The sequence below is a fragment of the Heptranchias perlo genome, chromosome 21 (assembly GCF_035084215.1).
Source record: "Heptranchias perlo isolate sHepPer1 chromosome 21, sHepPer1.hap1, whole genome shotgun sequence".
Classification (NCBI taxonomy): Eukaryota; Metazoa; Chordata; class Chondrichthyes; order Hexanchiformes; family Hexanchidae; genus Heptranchias; species Heptranchias perlo.
The window spans coordinates 35,776,511-35,789,404 of NC_090345.1; the positions used below are offsets into that span (position 1 = coordinate 35,776,511).

A 12,894-nucleotide genomic window follows, 5' to 3' on the forward strand; every position below is an offset into this window, starting at 1 on the left:
CTTTAAATCAGCGTTGCACTCTGAAGCCATTTTCTCCCTACTTTACATGATTCCAGTGTTCATTATCTGCGCCTGCGCAAACTCCTATACCAAGATGGCGTTTGGCGCACGTCACTTTGGAAACGTGTGTGCGCATCCAAGACGCCATCTTGGATGTCAGAGAGGCTGTGTAGCGCCTGTTGTTTCGGCACTACATGGCCCAATTTAGCGCCCTTACTATTTAGGCAAAAAATGTTGCTAAATTTACTAAAAATGGTAAGCTATTGATTTAGAATCTTTACATACGTACCCAGGGTGCCTGGTAGCTCAATGGATATAAATGTATAATGTGATGTGACACTAAGTTATACAAACCAAGGTCCCAGGTTGAATCCCAGTTGTGTTCTGAACTGGTCAGTCTCAGCTACAATTGGCCTCAGTGTCTACAGGGAGGGAAAAAAAAAATCCAGGTTTTCACTGCTGTTTTGCTGCCCACTGATCGATGCTGGAAGTATGCGTTTGTAGATGTTGGGCAAGTTAGTGAATAGCGTTGGCACCCATGGAACTGCATCCCGGGACGAGTCATCCCCTTCAGAGGAGGAATAGTTAAGGATGGAAATTGAAGTGGAGAATCTAAAACAAAACAAAGAATGCCTGATCCATTCACACGTGCATTTTGGCTGCCTCTCAGGACCTGAACCAATTACTTATATCTCCCTTTCTCTTTTCTCTTAGCCCCTCTTGAGCCCTTCTCTTCTATATCCATTCCTTTTCTGTCACCCTCATTGCCACTTTTCATTTCTCCATTCTCAGTACTTTACCCTCCCTCCAATCTCTACCCCAACCCATCACTACTCCTCTGCCTTCTTACTCCTGCTGCCATCCCAGACTTGATCATCACCTGCCCTTCAACACGGCTACCTTCTGCCTCTCATGACATTCCCCAAAGAGCCTATCAAGACACTTGATGAACAAAGTCCTTGCCATCCATCACCTTATTGTGGATGACTGCATTGAACCTGCTGGCTTTGACTGAAACTTGGCTCAAGGGTGGCAACACCTTGCCCCTTGCTAAAGCTTCCCTGCCTGGCTATATGTTCACCACCTGACCTGCCCAAATCACACCTTGGTCACCGCCCTCCTCCTCCTCCTTTTGAACATCTTACTTCGTTCCACTCCTCTTGCCTCTCCTTTCAAAATCCCTGTTGTCTACTGTCCCCAAGCCCCAATCCAAGTTTCTCATTGCGATATCCTCCCTCCTTTCCTCCCTCAGAACTTCTGCACTGAGCAACTCCTCATCCCTGGTGATTTCAGTCTTCATATCAGTTTCCCTTGCCCTCTCTCCTCTGAATTCACTGCCCTTGTGTCTGCCCTAAGCCTCTCGCTCCGTATAAACCCACCTACCTGTATTTGCGGTCACCCCCTCAAACTTGCTATCTCCCATGTCCTCTCCTCCTATGGTCTCGATCACAGAAAAGGACATTTCTGACCGTGTCCTTATATATCTAATTTCTTTTAAACAACAAAGATTAGAATTTTAAAGCTGATGTATTCAAGTTAAATGATATTCACATTTTTAAAAAACTGGTAAGATTTTTTTTGTACTCCTGAGGATTGTCCATAATTTCAAAATAATTATTTTCTTCAGTAATCTTTGAGGCACGTAGCAACACAGAGTAAAATTCAGGCGGTGAGCTTGGTGTGGACTCACTCTGCAGCTGCATCACTGGGAGTTGTAAACTGATAGATGGAGATATTCATTTGTGATAAGAAAAAAAACTGTATCTGAAATTTAAAAAACCACAGGAAGTGTTGGAGAAGCACACAAGGTGAGTCAGCGTGTGAAAGAGAAAGATAGGTTGGCATTTCAGATGGGACCCTTCATTGTGCCAGTTCTAATCAGGCTGGAGAAACCCCTTGAAAGGATTTACTAAAATGAAGTGGGGTGGGAAGGGTGACATTAATGTATTTGACAGCTTTTTACAGCAAGAGGCGTATGATTCATTGTCACAAGCTTGGCTGCAGTACCATATTTTTCTTGCGGCTACTTTTGTTTTGAAGTGACTTTGATCATTGTTTCTGTGTGAGATTTGTCTCATTATGTTAATACACTTATTGTTGTATGTCTGGCTTTGTTGGAACCTTTGATCAATGATTTTTTTTTTGTTTTGTTTACTGTTTTATTCTTGAGGGATCTCAATGTTTCTGTGATCAAACACGCTCAGGTTAGTGTAGCTGCGGGTCACAGTGCCAGGGGAACTTGAGGGTGAACGTTCTGCTTCTGCACTCCTGCTGCACATAGCCAAATTGCAAACTCCCACCTCTGATTTTCCATTTAAAGAAAAAGTGTTTTTTGCAACCTCAGGATGTCACAAAGTGTTCTACAGCCAATGAAGTACCTTTTGAAGTGTGCTCACTGTTGTAATGTAGGAAACTTGGCCAATTTGCGCACAGCAAGATCCCACAAACAGAAATGACGACCAGATGTGCTGGTTGATGGATAAATATTGGCCAGGACACCGGGGAGAACTCCCCTGCTTTCTTCGAATAGTGCTATGGGATCTTTTACGTCCACCTAATAAGGCAGACAGGGCCTTTGTTTAACGTCTCGTCCAAAATTAATGGCCAGAAAATCACTTAGCCGCCAGTGATTGTCTTGAATATTTTCATACTGATTTCTCTTCTTCAGGAATATTTTGTCGTGTTATGTGCATTTCTTTGGTGCCAGTGACCATTCATTTGCTGCTCTGTGGTTTGTACATTGGAGTGGGTCCTGTATGAAATGGGTGTGGAGAGCTTACTTCATCTCTCCTGCCTTTCCTCTTTCCCAATTGAGCGTTTCTTTTACCTGTCTTTCTCGTTTTTCTACTCTCCACTGCATTCTGATCATATCTTCTGTCTAGTAAGGATGCTCATTTGAGAAACGTCCATCTAGACTGAGCTTTGAACGGCCTGAAATTAGAAGTCTCAACTGTTGGGTGGTGGTGCTCATGCTGAAAGTGTGGTAGTTCTTGCGCACGCTCCTTTGAGAAGGTGAAGCCCCAGCCTATGTGGTAATAGAATGGTTTTGCTGCCATAAGGGGAAAATTGAAAAGAGTGAGTTAATTCACTGTCAAATCTGATTATTTTGGTTCAGCATTAACCTAATGTACAAGCTGTCTTACAAGTCTGATGAATTGGGAGCTAATATCCCATGAGCCTTGGGTGTGGTAGATATTGAGCCAATAAGATACGGTAGTTTTTTTTCTTTGACCTATATACCCATCAGAATTCATATGTGGAATTTCAGAAAAGCAGTTATTGCTGTATCATGAGCTGAACTTCAAACTGCACACCCTAACCATCACCTCAAATGCCCTTTTCTACTTCTGCAACATTAACCAACTCTGACCCTCCCCTCAATTGGCACTGTAACCCTTATCCACTCCCTTGTCAATTCCAGCTTCCATTGCTCCAATGTCCTCCTGAGTTCCACCCTTCAAAAATTGCAACTTGTCCAAATCTCCACCAATCGATATCTTACCCCAAATTAATTCCTGCTCTCCTATCAACCCTGTCCTCACCAACTTTCACTCGCTTGCTATCTGCCAACCCATTGATTCCAAAATCTTTCCTTCTTCTCTCATTTTCTCCATGGCCTTGCTCCTCCTGGACTCTGTAACTTCCAGCTCTATGTTCCTGCATATGCCCTCCAGTCTTACAACTCTGGCCTTCTTTGCATTTTCCCCTCTGTCCACTGTACCTTTTTGGTGGCCGAGTTTTCAGCTGTCTCACTTCCACACTCTGAATGTGGTGAATATTTCATCTTTTGTATCTTTATTGTGATGCACAGATTTGTGGAGGTAAAATAAAAGACTGGTGTTGCAATGTTTTTGGAGGATTTAGTTTCATTGCATTTTTTTTATTGAGTAAAACATTTAGGCTTCCATTCACTGTCATAGGCTTCCACACAGAAGTCTATTACTTAAGTTCAAAGCTGTAAGGATTCGTGGTAAATCTTGGGAATGGATGAGAAACTGGCTGAGGGATAGAAAACAACGGGTACCAGTTACCGGAGTTTTGTCAGGGTGGAGGGGAAATTATTGAGCGGGGCGCTCCAGCACTCTGTGTTGGGGCCATTAGTGTTTTAAGAGTTAATGTAAGCATGGTCAATGTGGACTTCTGGACTGGTTTCGATCGGCTGAGGGGTTGGAGAGGAATTTTCCAGATTTTCTTCCCTCTTTGGCCCTGGGTTTCTTTCTGTTTTTTTTTTTTGCTTCTCCCAGGAGATTACAAGGCTGCGGGAGGGTGAGGGGGAGTGGGTATGAAGTGGCTAGTCATAATGCTCCAGGCATCTTGAGTGTGGGGCAGGCTTGATGTACCAGCTGGTCTTTTCCTGCTCGTCATTTTCGTTTGTATGTTTAATTTACAGCAGTGACTTGGATTCAGAAACGCAAAGCAAATTGGTCAAATGTGCAGATGATACCAAAAGTGGAGGAGAAATGGAACCAGAGGAGACAACTCAGAAATTAAAGAAGGAGTTGGATAAAATATGTAAGTGGGCAGAGCAATGGCAGATGAAATTCAATACAGAGAAATATAAAATATTGCACTTCAGCAGGAAAAATGATCTTCACACGTACTCAACAAATGCCAAAACAATAGAATATAAGTCAGAGGAAATCGAGGTGCATATTCGCACAGTATGGTTACTGCTTCAGCACCCTTGTTCAAGAGGTAATGGTTAACTGAGCTGAACATCTGTGCACGAGGGCATAGGTCCAGGTGACAACAATGTAGCCTAGATTTTCTGGTCAGTATTATTTTAATGCCGACGATGAACCATTGGGATGTCACTGGTGTTAAAATAACACCAACTGGAAAAATCTAGGCTTCACTATCGGCAGGCAGGAGAATCAGTGTGTGGGATTCTATGTTGACTTTTTTGGACAGATGCCAAATGCTGAGGTGCAGCAGCAACGTGATTTCCTGACTGTTAATAAGTCTAGAGAAGATAACCCTTCATTATCTTCCATTTAATCTGTGAACTGTGTCTTTAATATTCTTGAACTGCTAGAGATATTTGATTATTCTAGTGACGTCCTAGTTCTCCTTGATTTTTTCCATATTTTCTTCCATTGTTGGTTCAACGTGTTGCATGAAGTATCGGTAATCACATGGTAAGAGCCTATTTTTTTCTATATAGCTCACAGGCAACTCGCCCATTCAGCACATGAATTTCGGGCCACTTAGTTCGCCGGCCGGGGTAGGGGGAGGGGAGGGGGGTTGGTTGATCGCGGCCAGATGGCGATTGAGTCAGAGGTGCTGGAGAAGAGCGAACACGATTATAATGTGGCCACCACATCTCTTGAGGGGCCAGGAGCCAGCGATCAAGCAGGTGGGCGGCGGGAGGCATTTTGTCTAAATAATGCTATCTGTTTTATGATTGAGTAAATCAAGCAAAAGTGTGACAGAATTTAGATGGTGTGTGACATCTATATGAATTGTGGCAGGCAGAACGTGTGCATATAATTAAAGTTTGTATAACATTAGTAACACATATGTAAGTCAGAAATGACAGGAAAGTTCTACTTTGCAAAACACAAGGTATTATTCTTTTAAAGTGTAAGCATGTGTCTTTTTAAGGCTACAAAATCTAATTGTTTGTAAACATTGGATGACTCCATACAGAGATCCACTAAGAGGTTGCAGACATTCTGGATCTGGTATTTTGTGTTGAAGTATTTCTTTGTATACTTTTCAAAAGTAAAACAGAAAGTACGAGAGAAGTATGATGGACAAGAAATGCATGCTGCATGTACTGATTTAATAATAATATAGAAAAATATATGTTAATATTTTTTGATCGAAATGGCTCGATCATTATGCTGATAGCAGTTCTGCAGAAGGCACGGATTAGTAATAGATTTCTAAATGTGAATTAGCCTTGAATTTAATTTATAGAATTTGTGTACAACAGTATAGAAAACGCATTAGAAACTATTTTAATGCCCTCTGCCTGCCGGAAATGGGGTTGTAGCAGAGTTAAAATTGAGGTGGCTGATTTACTGCCCGTTCCTGCTCCACTGCCATTTTAAGTCATGCTTGAATCGGGTGGGAGCCTCATTAATCTATGCAAATCTGCACCCTATGATGTACATAGAACCCCAATGCAATTTAGAGGGCCCACTGGGTGCAGCGTGCACTTGTTTACCTCGCACCAGGTGCCATCTTATCAGGCACATTCTGGCCAGCTAACGAGGGCCTCATGGAAATACAAAAGTCAGGGTCTAATGACATCATTCAGGCCCCGATGTTATTTTAACGCTCAGTGCCCAGTGCCGGCCTTATCAAGACGGCCGTGAAAGAGGGCCGAGAAGGTAAGGAAGTGTTTTTTTTGTAAAGGGTGGCCTTGTTGCCAGGAGGAGCTCCTCTGGACCCCACAAGGAATCATAGGGCCCCGGGCTTCCCTCCCTCCGATCACCATTGCCAACCCCTCTCGGCATATACCTGACAGCCGGGGATCATTCCCTCTAGTCCTCTCCTGTGTACTCCCGTCTGCCGGCCTGGTGTTATTGACGCTGGGTTAGGCTGGGAGTTGGGCCTGGTATATTTAAATAATTGTAAACAATTTTACAACACCAAGTTATAGTCCAGCAATTTTATTTTAAATTCACAAGCTTTCGGAGAGTTTCTCCTTCCTCAGGCAAATGTTTTGTCTGAGGAAAAACATTTGCCTGAGGAAGGAGAAACTCTCCGAAAGCTTGTGAATTTAAAATAAAATTGCTGGACTATAACTTGGTGTTGTAAAATTGTTTACAATTGTCAACCCCAGTCCATCACCGGCATCTCCACATCATATTTAAATAAGGCCTGGGAGTCAAATGGCCCGGCCTCACTTCGGTGAGCTGGGGCGAGCCTGATGCACCACACTCTCCCCTCTCCCAATTAAAATCGGGCAATAATATGATTTTAAAATGGAGACTGCATGTCCTGGTCCAATTATCCCCTCCCTCTGACCCTGCTGCACTTTATTTGGCCTCGACTCGCCGGGGGATTGGCCTCTGTTGAAAAAATTGCAAGTGTGCATCACATAAATATGAGGCCGTTTTAAACGGTGTAAGTTCTCAGTTACTGACCTTTTTGTTTTTGTATTTATTTGTTTTCCAAGTGCTGTCAGACTAAAATATTGCACTGTACAAACATTTTTAAAATGCCAACTTATTCTGTATTTCTCGCAGTGAGTCGGTTACATATCGACAATCTAAAGAACCCCACTGGCGGGGCATTTAGCAGAGAGATTAACTCATTTTACAACAAGTGACTTAAGAAATGCTGAGTCATGTGGTCAGCGATGTGAATTTGTTGGTGTTTATCTCCTGATCTAGTGATGGGCTGTAAAATCTGTCAAACAGAGGTTATTGGCCACAATCCCGATTCTTGCAGTCTGCTAGAGTGGACGCTGGTGAATGGAGTGTTGTCACAGTAACATTCAACCAGTTAATGAGCTCCAGCAATTTGCTGTGACAAGTTATTATAGAACACAGCTGGACAAATCATGTGACTTGCGATTATTGCTGTGTGAACTGCAGCCCATTGTTGGATGCCCGAATGTGTTTTGAGCTGTTGCTATGGGAAACATTATTTACAGAACACAGTGCACCAGTGTTCCCACTCCAACAGAACCCCCCCCAAAAAACTTTAAAACAATAGGTCCAATATTCTATGGCTGTAATATTTCATAGTACAGCAATAAGTCTACAAAAAGTTAAAAAGCACCATTAAGAATAATGAATCGCATACAAAATTTATTGTAATGTGGTTTGATCCTTTGGAATCTAAATCTCTGAAACATAAAAATCAGTGAAATGCGAGGTCAAATTTATGAATAGTTGAACAGGTAACTCAATTTCTGCCTTGGAATGCCAATCCCTTTCCCTATCAGTAGCACAGTAAGTGCTTATATAGGTCAGTGAATAAGATCAGCTAAAAGATTTGTGAAGATCACAATATAATTATGGATGAGAAAGACCGTATCATCCATCCAGAAAGACCCTAAATCTGCCTCACCCCCACCTGCCCAATTTCAGCCTCCATTGTTTCTGATATGGTTGCAAGGTTTTTACCTTCACTATTCTATTTGGGAGTCCATTTCATTTTGCTGTTTCCATGTGTTGATCACTCTTTGTGTGATGAACAACTTCCTGATATTACTCCTAAATTTGCCTTTTACTAGTTTTAGACATGTGTCTCCTTGTCCTACTTTTGCAATTTAATTCAAAGTAATTTTAAAGATGAAGATTTTCCATATCATTTCCTGTTTTGTATACCCGTATAAGATCTTCTCTCAGATGTCTCCTTTCAAGGCTGAAAAGCCTAGATTTCTCCCAAGGTTGCCTCATAAATCAGACTTTTGACAGTAGGGACCTGATTTTAGCGTGGAGCCGAGAAGGGAGTGGGATGGGGGGGAAGATAATTGGAAACGAAATCCGGAAGTAAAGTTAGCGGGTCGCGATTGTAAATGTTACTTCTGGGTTTTGCGCCTGGCAGTGAACCTGATTGACAAGCTGGCTGGCTGTCGGGCAGGAATCAGAGTGGGGGGGTGGGGGAAAGAGATCATTGGCCTTGGAGGACATCGGGCGGGGGATGGCCGTGGAGGCCATCATGGAGGGAGGGAGTGGTGGAGTGGAGCAAATTGCGGGCCGGGAGGTGATCGGGTGGCCAGAAAATCAGAAGTTGGGAGGAGTTGGAGGTCGTCGGAAGATTGGAGTTCGGGAGGAGTCGGAAGTCGCCAGAAGATCGGAGGTAGGGAGGTAGTCTCAGCCATCGTGGGGGGAGGGGGGGAGGTTTCTCAACCATCGGGGGCGGAGTCCACCATCAGGGGCGGAGTCCACCATCAGGGGCAGGGACCACCATTGGCCGGGGGGGGGAGGAGATCAGCCAATTGCAGGGGTCCAATCGCGCCGGGTGAGCTTGTTGGGCCAGGAGAAGCAAGATCCACTCACCTCATGGATCCAGCCCTTCTTGCCTGCTTTCACCTGACTAGAATCAGAAGCAATGGGCAATCTGTGCAGGTAAGGTTAAATTCATCTTACCTTTCTAATACAATTAAGTGCCTCAACTATCACAGAGGTGCATTGCTCCTTTAACAAGCCGCCTTTTTTAAATTCATTCATGGGATGTGGGCCTTCTTGAACCGCTGCAGTCCGTGTGGTGAAGGTTCTCCCACTGTTAGGAAGGGAGTTCCAGGATTTTGACCCAGCGACGATGAAGGAACGGCGATATATTTCCAAGTCGGGATGGTGAGTGACTTGGAGGGGAACGTGCAGGTGGTGTTGTTCCCAAGTGCCTGCTGCCCTTGTTCTTCTAGGTGGTAGAGGTCACGGGTGTGGGAGGTGCTGTCGAAGAAGCCTTGGCAAGTTGCTGCAGTGCATCTTGATGGTATACACTGTAGCCATAGCGCGCCGGTGGTGAAGGGAGTGAATGTTTAGGGTGGTGGATGGGGTGCTAGTCAAGCTGGCTGCTTTATCCTGGATGCTGTTGAGCTTCTTGAGTGTTGTTGGAGCTGCACTCATCTAGGCAAGTGGAGAGTATTCCATCACACTCCTGACTTGTGCCTTGTAGATGGTGGAAAGGCTTTGTGGAGTCAGGAGGTGAGTCACTTGCTGCAGAATACCCAGCCTCTGGCCTGCTCTTGTCACCACAGTATTTATGTGGCTGGTCCAGTTAAGTTTCTGGTCAATGGTGACCCCCAGGATGTTGATTGTGGGGGATTCGGCGATGGTAATGCCGTTGAATGTCAAGGGGAGGTGGTTAGACTCTCTCTTGTTGGAGATGGTCATTGCCTGGCACATGTCTGGCGTGAATGTTACTTGCCACTTATGAGCCCAAGCCTGGATGTTGTCCAGGTCTTGCTGCATGCGGGCACGGACTGCTTCATTATCTGAGGGGTTGTGAATGGAACCGAACACTGTGCAGTCATCAACGTACATACCCATTTCTGACCTTATGATGGAGGGAAGGTCATTGATGAAGCAGCTGAAGATGGTTGGGCCTAGGACACTGCCCTGAGGAACTCCTGCAGCAATGTCATGGGGCTGAGATGATTGGCCTCCAACAACCACTACCATCTTTTTGTGCTAGGTATGATTCCAGCCACTGGAGAGTTTTCCCCGCGATTCCCATTGATTTCAATTTTACCAGGGCTCCTTGGTGCCACACTCGATCAAATGCTGCCTTAATGTCAACGGCAGTTACTCTCACCTCACCTTTGGAATTCAGCTCTTTTGTCCATGTTTGGACCAAGGCTGTAATGAGGTCTGGAGCCGAGTGGTCCTGGCGGAACCCAAACTGAGCATCGGTGAGCAAATTATTGGTGAGTGAGTGCCGCTTGATAGCACTGTCAACGACACCTTCCATCACTTTGCTGATGATTGAGAGTAGGCTGATGGCCTGCCAGCATTAAGTGGGGACGGGAGACTTCTGGGTTTTGGATGCGAGCTCACATCCAAAAACGCCTGGGTTAAACCCGCAAGTGGCGCGTTGGAGCTGGGTTGTAGTGCCACTTCAAAAAACTGTAATTTTTGACCTCCCACCTGCCCCGAACCCACTTGTTCTTTGGGGTTAAAATTACCCCCTAGGGATCAGCCTCCCGGCTCTTCTCTGCACTGCCTCCAGCATTGCAGTGATTAAAACTGCACACAGTCCTGAAAAATGTGGTCTGACCAAAGCATTATACGTTTGATTATGACTTCCTCAGACTTATATTCTACTGTTTTGGCTACATAGTTCAACATTCTATTTGCTTTGTTGGTTGCTGCTCCACATTGACTGCTGAGCTTACTGATATTCCTCGGTCTCTTTCAACTTCATCTGTAGCTATTTCAACACACCCCCTCGTTACTCCCACCTCCCCCGCACTGACATAACTCCTCTAACAAGTCCCCGTTGTTTTCTGCCCTTCAACAGTTTCTCAAGTATTGCTTGGTATCCCTGTAGCTTTGAGTTTAACTAATTCTTTAACTCAAACATTGTTCTTATAAACTTTGTTTTTAATCAGAGCAAAGGATGAAAGAAAATAGATTTTTTTCCCTGCCTTTTTATGCTCATCAGTTTGAAGCTCAGTATTAGAGGAGACTGGCTATCTGCACCTCAATCTTAACATCAGCCATGCACCCTATTGGCAGAATACAACATTCCTACTTCACATGGTTATTGTAATAGCATATGAGGGAGGTTTCTCAAATGATATCAAATTATTGATTGATCAGGTGACGCTGGCGACTTTTGATTGGTAGCTGGATTGAGTCTACATGAGCGGATTTGGTTTAGGAGGCTCGAAACTTTCGTAACTTTTACCTTCAGCTGGCTCCACGCCCATGTCTCTGAAATGGCCAATGTTCACACCTCTTGTGACACTCGACAAATGAGCTTACATTATATAAATACCTTCAAAACTCTGTGATCCTAGGCTCCGATCCACCTACCACAGCCGGATGAGTGTCTGGCTAAGGCACAAAATAGAAAATACAGCATGAAGATAGTCTCACGTTTTGTAGGCAGGATGAGCAAGGGAAGGGTGAGCAGAGAATTGGTCTTAATGACGTTCATTCTGACAAAAGACTTTTTTTTTTACTTGCCACAATATTGTTTAGAAATAAAACATTAGAGGAACTGAAGGAGTTGAGTATCTTGGTTTAAACAGGAATGTTTTATTGCCTTTATCATAACTTGTATTGTCCATGATGACTGATTTGATTAATGGAACCATGCAGTTGTTTAGGGGAGACATTTACTGATGCCAAGCCTGACCTAGTTCTGACCCAACACTCTCATGTCAATGGATTGTGATCAGGACCAGTACTCCTGGCCAACTTTCCTACTGTAACCTACTGAACCTAATGGTAGTGAGGCCAATTGTAGCAATTCTAACACCACCGTCTTTGAAAGCAGCTAACTCAGCACAGGCTGGGAATCAAACCTGGAAAACAATTACAGAAAAAAGCTGGAAATACTCAGCATGTCAGGCAGCAACTGTGGAAAAACAGAAGTCAGTTGACGTTTCAGGTCTTAAAAGTTTCAGGCGTTAAGACCCTTTCTCTGGATCGGAAGGGTCTTAAGACTTGAAATGTCAACTGACTTCTGTTTTTCCACAGATGCTGCCTGACCTGTTGAGTATTCCAACTTTTTCGGTATTTGTTTTCAGATTTCCAGCAACTGCAATATCATCTTTTCTGGTTCTGTCTGACTAGTAGGACTCAGCTACTCACTGCCATAACCAGCTGAGAAATTGGGAGAGCTTTAGAAATGACAGGCCAGCAAGGCTGTATTAATATATTGCACATAACCTGCTGCATTGAAGTGTAGTACAGCCAGTATTAAAGCTCAATTTGGTAGTTTAGATTGAAAGCACAGTTTAGCTGGTTAGTAGGCGTAAATCTGTTTTAATTGGGTTAACTCTTAGATTTAGCGCAGCAAACACGAAGAGCCAAAGAAATGTTGGTATTTAGAGGGATTTGGGTGTTCTTGTACACAAATCACAAAGTTAACATGCAGGTACAGCAAGCAATTAGGAAGGCAAATGGTATGTTAGCCTTTATTGCAAGGGGGTTGGAGTATAAGAGTAAGGAGCTCTTGCTGCAGTTATATAGGGCTCCGGTGAGACCACACCTGGAGTACTGTGTACAGTTTTGATTTCCTTACCTAAGGAAGGATATACTTGCCTTCGAGGGAGTGCAATGAAGGTTCACTAGATTGGACAACCCTCTCATCCCAGGAACCAATGAGGAGAGACTGAATAAAATGGGCCTATATTCTCCGGAGTTTAGAAGAATGAGAGGTGATCTCATTGAAACATATAAAATTCTTAGAGGGATTAACTTGGTAGATGCTGAGAGGCTGTTTCCCCTGGCTGGACAGTCTAGAACTAGGGGTCAT

At 44.0% G+C, this 12,894-nt stretch overlaps 1 protein-coding gene across 2 annotated transcripts in view; it reads left to right on the plus strand.

Moving 5' to 3' along the window:
- plce1 (phospholipase C, epsilon 1) overlaps positions 1 to 12,894 on the plus strand; it is a 371,927-nt gene that overhangs the window by 13,345 nt on the left and 345,688 nt on the right. For both annotated transcript variants that reach the window (XM_068002466.1, XM_068002467.1), the window contains exon 2: positions 4,391 to 4,512. The gene's annotated coding sequence lies outside the window, so the exon portion shown is untranslated. The remainder of the gene's footprint in view (positions 1 to 4,390; positions 4,513 to 12,894) is intronic.